General features: G+C 40.4%; 1 protein-coding gene across 4 annotated transcripts in view; it reads right to left on the reverse strand.

The window, feature by feature from the left end:
* The window catches only part of SYTL2 (synaptotagmin like 2), a 136368-nt gene that overhangs the window by 104029 nt on the left and 20135 nt on the right, over nucleotides 1–12204 (reverse strand). For 3 of the 4 annotated variants that reach the window (XM_078156960.1, XM_078156961.1, XM_020993725.2), the window contains exon 2: nucleotides 3979–4043. The exons of the other annotated variant lie outside the window; for it this stretch is intronic. The gene's annotated coding sequence lies outside the window, so the exon portion shown is untranslated. The remainder of the gene's footprint in view (nucleotides 1–3978; nucleotides 4044–12204) is intronic. 4 annotated transcript variants of the gene reach the window in all.

Below are 12204 nucleotides of genomic sequence, written 5' to 3' on the forward strand. Positions count from 1 at the left end.
TCCAAGGCATAAATGCTCACATTGAAAATTTAACAATTGGCTCTAGGTTAGAGTTGGCTCCAATATACTCATGTGCACAATACATATTTGTTGGATTTCACTAAATGGCAGATTTTTTCCAAAGGATGAAAATCCAAGAAGCTGGAATATGTTTAAAGCTCGCATATTAAAAAGCATCAAATATGGGTCCAGAAATTTTCCTATGAATCTACAAAGATTCTACTATAATTTGTTGCAGATGGAGATATTAAACAGAAGAAAAGCTAAGCAGTGTGGTTTCAGAAGGAAGAGCTAAGAGCAATGGTGCACTTTGCAAAGAGACAAAGTTAAGCCTTGATTTAAGGAAAAATAATTTCCTAACAATTAAGAGTTATTCTAAAATGCAATGGAGTTGCCTTGGGAGGGAAGGGGTTCCCACTTGCTGGATCTTCAAGCAAAGGCTGGTTGACGACTTGTTGGGTATCCCTGGGCAGGTATGAGTTGGGTTAGACAGCATGTGAAGGCCTCTTTGACACTTATTTTGTTATTTTTATGGTAGAATGAAAAAAACCCTAAATTTGGAATCAAGAAACCAAGGGTTCAAATCCCTGTTCTACTACTTACTACTGGTGTGACCTAGGGCAAATCAATTTAAGCTCTTCTAGGGCAGCTAGGTGCTGCAGCGGATAGAGTGCCAGGCCTAGAGTCAGGGAGACTCATCTTACTGAGTTCAAATCTGGTCTCAGACACCTACTAGCTGTGTGACCTTGGACAAGCCACTTAACCCTGTCTGCCTCAGTTTCCTCATCTGTAAAATGAGCTGGAGAAGGAAAATGGAAAACCACTCCAATATCTTTGCCAAGAAAACCCCAAATGGGGTCACGAAGAGTCAGACAAAACTGAAAAATGACTGAACAACCAGACGGGGTTCAGTTTCATCAACTACAAAATGGATAGTTGGATGAGCTCCAACGCCCCTTCCAGCTCTAAATCCTAAGATTGTACAGTACAAGATGACAAAGTCACATAGTAGAATCTGTCTTAGTACAGCCTTCAGAGGACAAGGAATTTATTCAGCAACAAATATCAACAAGTATTTGAGTATCTTTTGTATTCCAATTGCTCTAAATATAGTGTACTTTATCAAAAAGAACATTGGACTTGGGATCCAAAGACCTAGGTGCGAGTTCTGGCTATAACACCTACCAGTGGTATGACTGCGCAAGTCCTTAACCTCACTGAGTCTCTATTTTCTCAATTGTACAATGGGCAAAATAACACTTGCATTGTTTACTCCATAGGGTTGTTATGAGAAAATACTTTGTAAGCACTAATGCAAATATGTATAGACACATACATACATGCGTGTATGTTGTATATATGTGTGTACATACACATTCACATATGTATATGTCTATATATATACAGATGTCTAAACACACAGACATATACACACGTCTGTGCAGGTGACTCAATGGATAGAGTGCTTCCCTGGTGTCAGGAAGACCTGAGTTCAAATCTGACCTCAGACACCATCTGTGTGACCCTAGGCAAGTCACTTAACCTTATTTGCCTCAATGTCCCTATCTGGAGAAGGAAATGGCAAACCACTCCAATATCTTTGCCAAGAAAACCCCAAATAGGGTCAACAAAGAGATGGACAAGACTAATCAACTAAACAACAAAAATATGAATACATATATGAGTTATTTTTATGCATCAATATGTAAAAAAAAAATGGACATGACTTGGAGAAAAAGAAAAATGGATTGGGAATCAGGAAATCTGACTTCTATCTAGGCCCTGTCACTGTGACCCTGAGCAAGTCAATTCTCTCTCTGATCAGTTTACTCATCTGGGAGGGAAAGATAATACCTGCCCAGCCTAGGTATGCCACAAGGCTGGTATAAAGATCAAATAAAGCACAGATGTGAAAGTGCTTTGAGAAGTAAAGAGCTATACAAATATCAGGAAATAGTACTTCCTTTTGGGAGGACAGACAGCGTGTCTTCATAGAAAGAACATAAGACTTGGATTGAGAAAGCCTGGGTGCAAGTATCTATTCCTATTAATATCAGCAGTTTCTGACCCTCAGTTTCTTTATCTGTCAAATAAGGATAATAGCTCTATTAACTACCTCACAAGGCCTGCATTTCCTTTCTGCAAAATATGGATATGACTATGTCATAGGATGACAGATTTAGAGCTGAAAAAAAACCCTCAGAAGCCATTAAGTCCAACCCCTTCATTTTACAAATGAGAAAACTGAGGCACATAGAATTAAATGGCTTGTCTGAGGTCCCATGGCTACTAAGTATCTAAGGCAAGATTTGAACTCAGATCTTTCTGACTTCAAGTCCAACACTCCATCCATTATACCTCCTAACTACTTATGTTACAGAGTTGAGGGGAGAGGACTTTTTAACCTATAAATAAATATAACCTGAACTATAATTAAGGTGGGATACTTTACCATTCAATCTAAATTTTCTCTTCTTGAAATGCTAACACCAGGTGACACAGAAAAATTTGCAAGAAGGGGCCATTTCATTAAACAGATGAATCTCTTTAATAACACTAATGTCGGAAAGCTCACGGCCATATATTATGGACTGGTCATATCAGGTTTTTATCATATGTAGTGAGGAGGAAACATTTCTTTCAAGAAAAGCTTTAAATATATTTTGACCAGATGAGTTCTCAGTAAAACTGACTGGGGGTGGGGGTGGGGGTGGGGCAGGACAACACACTGGTGAGAGAACTGGAAAGTGAAGTTTGAAGGAGCACTGAGTTAAGAGGCATGCCTACCAGGATTAGGAAGAAACAAATACCAAGAGGAAAAGGGATACAGCACTACTCTCTAGTCTACAGAAAGAAAGAGTAATTTCACATAGCTGTTAAGGAGAATTCTTACATAGAAGAAATTAAAATATTCAGCCCCTACAGATTCCTTTTTCATTGTAAGAACGAAGGCAAGAAAGTTGGGTTCAATTTGCCAAAGGCGTATTATTGCTGCTGAGCCAAGTAATCCTATTATTTCTCCAAAATAGTAGCTTCTAAATACCCTGGCAATATAGGCAGAGATCTGTGACCTCTTACATTCCATAATGCAGAGTGAAACCCACTCATGCCTGCCCGTTCTATTATTGACCATGACTTCCCATAATTTCACCAGAGGGATTCCATCCAATATGGAATCCATAGGGAAACGATGGTATCATCCTAACTAAACAAACGAGCTTTTAGTTACGTATTCCTTTATAACTTGCATTGTAGAAAGAGCACTAGAGTCTCTGAGCTCAGCTTTCCATGTATACAAATTAGGTATCAAGAGTACCTGCCCTACATGGCTCACAGGGTTGTTGTGAGGGAGGTATTACAAAATGGTGTGTCAAAAGGTGCACTGCCAGCATAGACACTGAGCACATTAAAAAAAAAAATCAGTAATGGAGGGAGGGGAGGAGGGAGAGATCAAAGAAAGAGGGAGGAATTGAGGAAGGAAGGAAGGAAGGAAGGAAGGAAGGAAGGAAGGAAGGAAGGAAGGAAGGAAGGAAGGAAGGAAGGAAGGAAGGAAGGAAGGATGGATGGATGGAAAGAAGGAAGGAAGGAAGGAAGGATGGATGGATGGATGGAAGAAGGAAGGAAGGAAGGAAGGAAGGAAGGAAGGAAGGAAGGAAGGAAGGAAGGAAGGAAGGAAGGATGGATGGAAAGAAGGAAGGAAGGAAGGAAGGATGTAAGGATGGATGGATGGAAGGAAGGAAGGAAGGAAGGAAGGAAGGAAGGAAGGAAGGAAGAAGGAAGGAAGGAAGGAAGGAAGGAAGGAAGGAAGGAAGGAAGGAAGGAAGGAAGGAAGGAAGGAAGGAAGGAAGGAAGGAAGAAAGGAAGGAAGGAAGAAAGGAAGGAAGGAAGGAAGGAAGGAAGGAAGGAAGGAAGGAAGGAAGGAAGGAAGGAAGGAAGGAAGGAAGGAAGGAAGGGGTCGTGGATTTAGAATGAGAGCACCTGCGTTTGGATCCTTCTTCTGCTTTTTAACTCTGTGATCTTCATCTGGGCCTTGGTTTCTTCATCTGTAAAATGAAAATGGGGTGAGGAAGAACATATGATTTCTAAAGTTCCTTCCAGGTCTAAAATCTCAAGTACTAGAAATCACCTTGGTTACAAACATTACAATACCTACCAACAATGTCCATTGCTACACACCAGTGTCTATCTAATTGGATAAGAAATACATATTTTATCTTATTTGTATATCATGACTCACAAGAATGAATCAAGACAGGCCTCTGGGTAGGAAAAGACAAAGTGGGAGGTAAGAAGTATTTCTGAGGCCAAAGGAACTCCCACACCTATTCAATGCTAAAATCACAATGGAGGAAAGATGACCTCAGTGCATACCACCTGAAACCTGGAAGGCAAATGCACTGAGCACAAACAAAATTTGTTCTAAAGAATTCAGTCTTACCTTCAGACCACATTTTTGCAATCCTAAAAAGAATCAAAATGGCAAGGCCATAGTGGAACACTAAAAAAGTTAGGATTGAACATCTGATCTGCCGCTTTTTTCCCAAGTGAAAATGAATCCTCTTCGGGTATGATGGCATAGTCAAACTGGACTACTGACTATCATTCTTGGAACTTGCTCCACTCTCTTCTGCTTCCAAAAGCATGGATCTTTTTGATCACACTGTTTCCCAGCAGCTGGCAAATAACTCCCAGCTATCTTTGTCCACTAAAACTGCCAAGGCTCAGCTCATGTCATATTTTCCAGAGAGCCATCCTTTATAACCTCCTCCAGGAGTGACTTCACTCTCCTTGGGTCTCCTGTACCAAGATCATCAATTGGTTTATACCTTCCTCCTGTACTCATCAGAGCTCACATACAGATAGTGCTTAACACATTACAAGGCACCCTCCTCAACACATCACTTTCTACTCATAAATACCTTTAAGCTAATGAATCAGTGAATCTAGTAAATCCTGTGTCATTTGAAAAAAATCTATCCTTATCCTGGTGCTCAAACAACTAACTGGCTTTGCTTCTTTACCTGGCAGAGTCAAAGAGTCTGTCCATTTCCCAATCATTAAATTCCCACTGATCAGAGGGCACTGTTGTATCCAGAATTCCCCTCTTCTCTCTCCATTGCTCTAGCCTCTACCAAGCCTTTGCCCAGAAGAACTGTGGCAATTAGCATCTGGCTGGTTATAACTCTATCAATAATACCCAGGTGACCTCACCTATAGCAAACATTGAGCACGGCCCTTCCCAAGACTCTACACCCTTGGCTGCGCTCAAGAATAGCTATTCTGTGTTGAAGTTTTCAATGGCAGATTCCCTCCTCAGTATCTCAGAAACAGGTCAGCCAGGGAGTGATACTAGATTGTTGAGACCCTCCTCAGTCTCTGGTCACCAGTATTAACCTGATGATCACAAATACAGAATCTTGATCCCATAGAGAAAGCAGCAGCCCTATGCACTGTCTTCCATGGGGAGCAGATGCTTGGGCAATTGCTTCCTGTCCTCAGATGAAGAAAGCTGGTATCTTCCTTTGATAGATTTAATAGACACTACTGGATTTAGTCCAACTATAATTAAACAATGCCCAGTATTCTTCCTGGACTGAATAGCAATTTTCTCCATCATGCCATCTGAATGGAGGCAGCAAAGGGCCAGTCACAGAGCCAGAGAACCATTCAGGTGCTCTCAAAATCCAGCACCTACTATGTAAGGACATTTAAAAGATGTTTCTTACCTTTAACATTGTACCAAGCCAAAAAAAAAATCTTAATTACACTACTTGCCTAAGGGCTGGTGATAATTATTACCAACTTAACTCATCTCATAACAGCCCTTTGTGGTTACAAAGCACTTGATATACATTCTCTCATTTGACCCACATAACAACCTGTGAAAGGAGGAAGTACAAATGCTATTATCCCCTTATTATAGATGAGGAAAACTGAGGCTCAGAGTGATGAGATTATTAATGGTGCAACTTCACCTTAAACTCAGGTTTCTGACTCCAGATCCATGCTCTTTTTTTTTTTTAAACTACCCTACATGCCTCTCAAAGATAAAAACTTCAGATAAGGTCAGGAGCTCAAGGTTCTCATTTAGTCCTATCATTAACCTCAGTGAGTGGTCTGACCAAGCCAGATTACAAGTCTATCTGTCTCAGTATTCTCAGTTTAGAGGTGTGGTGGCAGAAGGAAAGGGGTGCTGCATTCTTCATTTCTGGACAGGAGTAATGCCATTTCAGGATAAGCTTCCATTTTCAGTGTGCACAGGACATCATATCTAATCCCTCTACGCCCTCTTTTGCCCCAGTTTTTCGGCAAAGACAACCAAAGGACAATTTGACTTGTCTCAGACTCCTAGTCAACAAAAGCCTAAGAGATTATAAATCTCTTTACCCTCCCCTGAAACACAACAAACAAGCCAGTAGCTAACTATTTGTGAACCCAGCATGATTAAGCGTTTTCCATATACTATAAGGATGTGGGAAAGGGCTCCCATTCAAAAGCCTACTTGCTCCATAAAGTCAGAGAAATCCTTCTCTAGGTGCCAAATGACTCTTCTCCCTGCCTAGGTTTATAAAGCCTTTTACTAACTTGTATTCTAAACGGTCACTAAACACGGTTTGTAAAGAGTCACAACTGAAAATGACTCAACAAACAAGTTCTAATGAGTTTTCTTGCCATAAGAGTAGTTAACAATAGTAATTCATACCTGCCCCTAACAACTTCAGGGATTGTTTTAACTTTTTTTTTTTCAATTGGGACGGCATAGAGTCTGATCCTGTGAGAAATAAATATATTTTTTAGTTATTGCCAGTTCAGTCACTGTTTTAAAGTATTGGAGTTCACTTTGTTGTTCAGTGGTTTCAGTTGTGTCCAGCTATTCGTGACCTCATTTTGGGGTTTCCTTGCAAAGATACTGAAGTGGTTTGCCATTTCCTCCTCCACCTCATTTTGCAGATGAGGAAACTGAGATAAACAGGGTTAAGTGACTTGCCCAGGGTCATATAGCTAGTAAGTGTCCGAGGCCAGATTTGAACTCAGGTCTTCCCTACCCCAGGCCCACCACTCTCTCCACTGTGCCAGCTAGGTGTACCTCTTAGTCCACTTAGGGAATATCAAAGAATTTAGAGTTTGCAGGGATCTCAGAGATTATAAAAACTAGCCACAAATGAAACTGAGGGTCAAAGAAGCATGTGAGCCTTAGAAGCACTTTTACATGTTATCTTATTTAACCCTCAAAAAAATCCTGTGGGGACTGGGTATTTTTTATTGTTGTCAGGATTTTTTTAAAACAAGTTTGTGATTTCATCATTGTAGGGAGATAGCAGTGAGGAGCTTCTTCTTACTCTACAGATGGACACTTTTTCCACAACCGAAGACTTTAGAGAGTTGTCTGGCTGTTAAAAAGTTGGTGACTTTCCTGGGGTCACAGAGCCAGGAGATATCAGAGGTGAGATATGAACCCTTAAAGTCTTCTTGAAATTCAATTCTCTTTCCATTTTACCTCACTGCCTCTTCTAGGACAAGCATGAAGCAGGCCAAACATTCAAACCAAAGCCAGATTCCTCTGGTCTTTCTGCTACTTCACATGGTCTCCCCCCTTCTAATGCTAAAAATGGAGGCCTGTTCTAAACGAGTTTTGTCCCTTCTTGAGATGAACCATACAAGAAAATAATATACTAAGCCTATACCACCCCCTGCCAAGGAACAAAGAAAGAGGAAAGGTCCTACATGTACAAAAATATTTAAAACAAAAAAATATATATATTTAAAGCAGCTCTTTTTGTGGTAGCAAAGAATTAGAAACTAAGAGGGTACCCATCAATTGGGGAAAGGCTAAACAAATCATGATATGTGAATGTGATGGAATATTATTATGCTGTAAGAAATGAAGAGACAGTTTCAGAGAAACCTGAGAAGATTTGCGGAGTAAAGTGAGCAGAACCAGGAAAATAACTTATATAAATAACAACAGTATTGCAAAAATGAACAATTTCGAAAAATTTAAGAACGCTGATCCACACAATGACCAATCATGATTCCAAAGGACCAGTGACAGTGAATGCTACCCCACCTCCTGAAAGAGAGGTGCAAAATGAGATGCACATTTTTGGACGTGGCCAATATGAGAATTTGTTTTGTTTAACTCTGTATGACTATTTCTTACAAGGGTTTTCTTTTTTCTTTTCTTTTCTTTTAATAGGGTTAGGAAGGTGGAAAGGTGAAAAAATCATATTTGATTATTGAAAAAATATATTTTAAAAATTGTTATAATATACTGAGCAGCTTTCTTCTTCAGAGCTCAAAGTATCATACAACGAAAGGCCAACTTTCCTAATAATGGCACTCAAAGCAATCTGTTGGTTTGTGGGCAACAGCAGAGGTAGAAAAAAACAGCGGTAGCAATGAAAGTCAGAGAGGGAGAATAAAACCAAAAGAAAGGACAGGAGATACACATTAAATTCATATGCAAAACACAGCCATTCCTAGGTTCCAAGTTCAAGAACAAGTCCATGCTCCCCTAAGTTCTGACAGATAAAGTTCTGTCTTGTGTCCCAGAGCATCACAGAAACTGAATTAGAATGGACCTGAGTCCACCTAGTTTAGCCCATATCTGACTGAGAATCTCCCCTCCTCTCCCTAATTTTCCTGACCACTCCCTCCATTACAGAAAGCCTCTATCTGAAAGGGAGTCCACAACCTCCCTTCTACTTATGAACAACTCTAAACTGTTAGGAGGGCAGCTAAGGCCTAGAGTCAGGAAGCCCCAAATCTGACCCCAGATGCTTGCCAGCTGTGTGACCCAGGGCAAGTCACTTAACCCTGTCTGCCTTAGTTCCCTCATCTGTAAAATGAGCTGGAGAAGGAAATGGCAAACCACTCCAGTGTCTTGGCAAGAAAATTTCAAAACGGGGTCACCAAGAGTTGGACATGACCAAAACGATTGTACAACAACAAAGTTGTCTGGAAGTTCTTCATTATATTGAGCAGAAATTAATCTCCCTATAAATTACACCCACAGCTCCCAAGTTCTGTCCTCTATGGGCCCAGAAGAACAAGCTGAATCCCTCTTCCACATGACAATCCTTCAAATTCTCAAAGATGGCAGTCATTCCCAGTTCTGGAGAAATAACATTTGCATGGAAGGAAGACTCTCAGAAAGCATATTTATCTCCCCAAGCAGGGAACAAGTATTGAATCTGAGGCAGGACTACGTATTTGTTTTCTTTCCTGGGAAAAATATTTGCTTTTCGGGTTAGTCTGCACTGCAGCTGAGTTGTTTCTAAATCTTGTCTCAGGAACAGTTGTTTGGAACCATATTTGCTCTGGATGTGTCATGATCCCCTCCCCCTCTCCCACCCAGAAATACTTTACACATAGGTGTCTCCAAGAACAGATATTTGCCCAGCTACAACAGATACACAGGAGAGAACACCGATCTGTCCTGTCCCTGAAATGTGTCCCAGATCCAGGTCTCATCCTGATACGATTATGAACACTACGGTGGCACATTCCATACAAGTCAATGAGCATTTCGTTGGCTTATTGTTCTATTGTGCTAAGCACAAAAATTTTTAAGAAGGCAAAAACACAGTCTTTGCCCTCAAAAAGCTAACAGGGGATGCAACATATAAACAAATATGGACAAACAAGCTCTATACAGAATAAACTGGAAATGATCACAGATTTACACAGGATAAATTCATCACCAACATTAAGGGGGACCAGGACAGGCTTTGGCATTAGAAGTCAAAGCTAAATTACAAAGGAACAGAAAACACACAAAGCAGGGCCACTTATAGCAGGTATGGCCATCTGGGCTCTAAAGAGGAATTTTGAAGATATTCTACATTATTTTATTGTGTTGTTAGCCATAGTGGTGATATCAGCTCCCATTTATATAATCCCTTCAGGCTGACAAAGCACCTTTCTCTAGCAACCCTGATGTAGGCAGTGAGAATGTTATCTGTTTTACAGATGGGGAAACCAAGGTTCAGAGATTAGCAGACACTTACCCAAGCTCACAAAAGCAGAGGGTAACATAGTTAGGACTTGTACTCAGGTCCTCTCATTCCAAATCCAATTTTCTATCCAGTACACAATGAAAATGTATCAGATTTCCCTCAATGTCTTCAAAACTGTACATGACGAATGATTTAACCAGTGTGGGTATTCCTTCCACCAAGAGCGTACAACCATGCCACCACCTATCAGTACATGGTCAGATGAACTGCTACAGCCAAAAAAACCATTACATGCTGGCTAATCTTCTGAGCTTCTCGTTGCATTCAGCTCAGTTGGTCCTTGGTAGAAAAACACAGGGGAAAAAAAACGCAGAAAAATCAGGCCTAGACCCCGAAGCTTCTCCAGCTCCAAGGTTTTACACTCCACTGGCACAGCCTTTGAGAAAGTGGAGCCGGCCACCTATGCCTCGTTGTGGACAAAACAGGATGTCAGTGAATATATCACTACAGTGGGCTGCAGTTTTTGTAACCTGTGATGTGGGAGTTGGTCTTCAGCACAAGGCTCTTCCAAATCTCTCCTATTTTGATCTGCATTTCAGATATCTATGTCCATGTTTTATCTCTTGCTATGATAACAGTGCGCTTCAGATGACGAGGCACCATGGCTTACTTTGGTATCTCCCCCAGTGCCTGGTACAGTACATTATGTCTAGTCACTTTGTAATAAATGTTTTGAATAAAAAGTACAATGTACTATTCAGCAGATTAGATCTTTTCCAAGTCCCCAGGTTTTCTTTTTCTCTTCTTCCAAAATGTATGGAACCTTTTATCAAGGATAGTTTGGAAGTTTATTAGATATTTATATATGTGTATGTATATATATGTGTTTGGGTATGTGGGTATATATATATATATGTATATTATATATATATATATAAAAGATATATGTATGTGTGTATGCATATGCACACATATATTTGAGATACACACATATATTTGATGGGAACATAAATTAAATGACATTAGCTTTCCTAGCTAAAATTTTTTTAACATTTTTATTTAAAGTTTTGAGTTCCAAATGCTAGTCCTCTGTCCCCTTCTCCCCTCCCTGAGCCAGTAAGCAATCATCCTAGCTAAAATTTACCGAGCCCTCATTTTGTTTTCTGCACAACAACCCTATGAGAAAGGAACCTGAGGCTATATAGCACCTATCCTGCACCTGTACTAATCGCTTTAAAAACAGTTTCTCATTCGGTCCCCACAACAACTCCAGGAGGTAGGTGTTCTTGCCCCTTTAACAACTGAGGAAATTGGGCCAAGCAGAAGTTAACGACTTGTCCTGGTCACACAGCTATTTAAGTACCTAAGGCTAGATCTGAACTCAGTCTTTCTGACTCCAGGCCCAGCTCTCTAATGCACCATGTGGCTGCCTCAGGAGCAGGGACTATTTCAATCTCTGTAACTCTAATATAGTGTTTGGCACTCATCAGGTGTTTAATAAATGTTTATTGATCAAGTAACTTTTATCTGTGACCACATAGCTTATGTCTGAGGCAGTATTTGAATCCAGAACTCCCAATTCTACCCACCATGCCATGCTGACTCTAGAGTCAGAATAATATATTTTAAGAAGCCTAGCACTGGACTAGGTGGTGGGAAACCTGAGGGCAAGTCCCTACTCTGCCATTACTAACTAGTTAAGTAACTTTGGGCAAGTCACCTTCTCTGAGTTTTCTATCTGACAATGAATCAAGAGTTAGAGAAGGGAGGAGGGAGGTTAGACTAGATGATTTTCAAAGTCCCTCCAGGTCTAATATCTATGGGTCTCTTATGCACAATTTAAGGGAACTGATTCCTAGTTCAAAAGCAACATCCCAGCTCTTCTACCACATGAGTCCCATGTGAGTGGGGCTCATTTAAGGTATTGGAAGTATAAACTCAAGGGTCTCTTCCTGCCTATTGGGAGAGGAGGATTATTAAGTGGGCTCAAAGGCTTGTTGGTAGGGGAGGGGAGGGAAGAAAAAGAGTCCTCTGAAGCTCTTTTCACAGCAGATCACCAAAAGTTCCTAGAAAGCCATCTGAGGAATATTCTAATCTAGAAGAACAAACAAGCTTTGAAGCTTGGTCTTAAGGAAGATGGTGGTAAGCAAATTTCAAACGTCAATCTTCAAAAAATTAGAATCTTGGACATTGCAGAAAGCAGAATCAAAAGAATGATATACACATTTGGTGCAGTGGATAGAGC

Source organism: Phascolarctos cinereus, unplaced genomic scaffold, assembly GCF_003287225.1.
Source record: "Phascolarctos cinereus isolate Bilbo 61053 unplaced genomic scaffold, phaCin_HiC Scaffold_726;HRSCAF=1367, whole genome shotgun sequence".
Lineage (NCBI taxonomy): Eukaryota > Metazoa > Chordata > Mammalia > Diprotodontia > Phascolarctidae > Phascolarctos > Phascolarctos cinereus.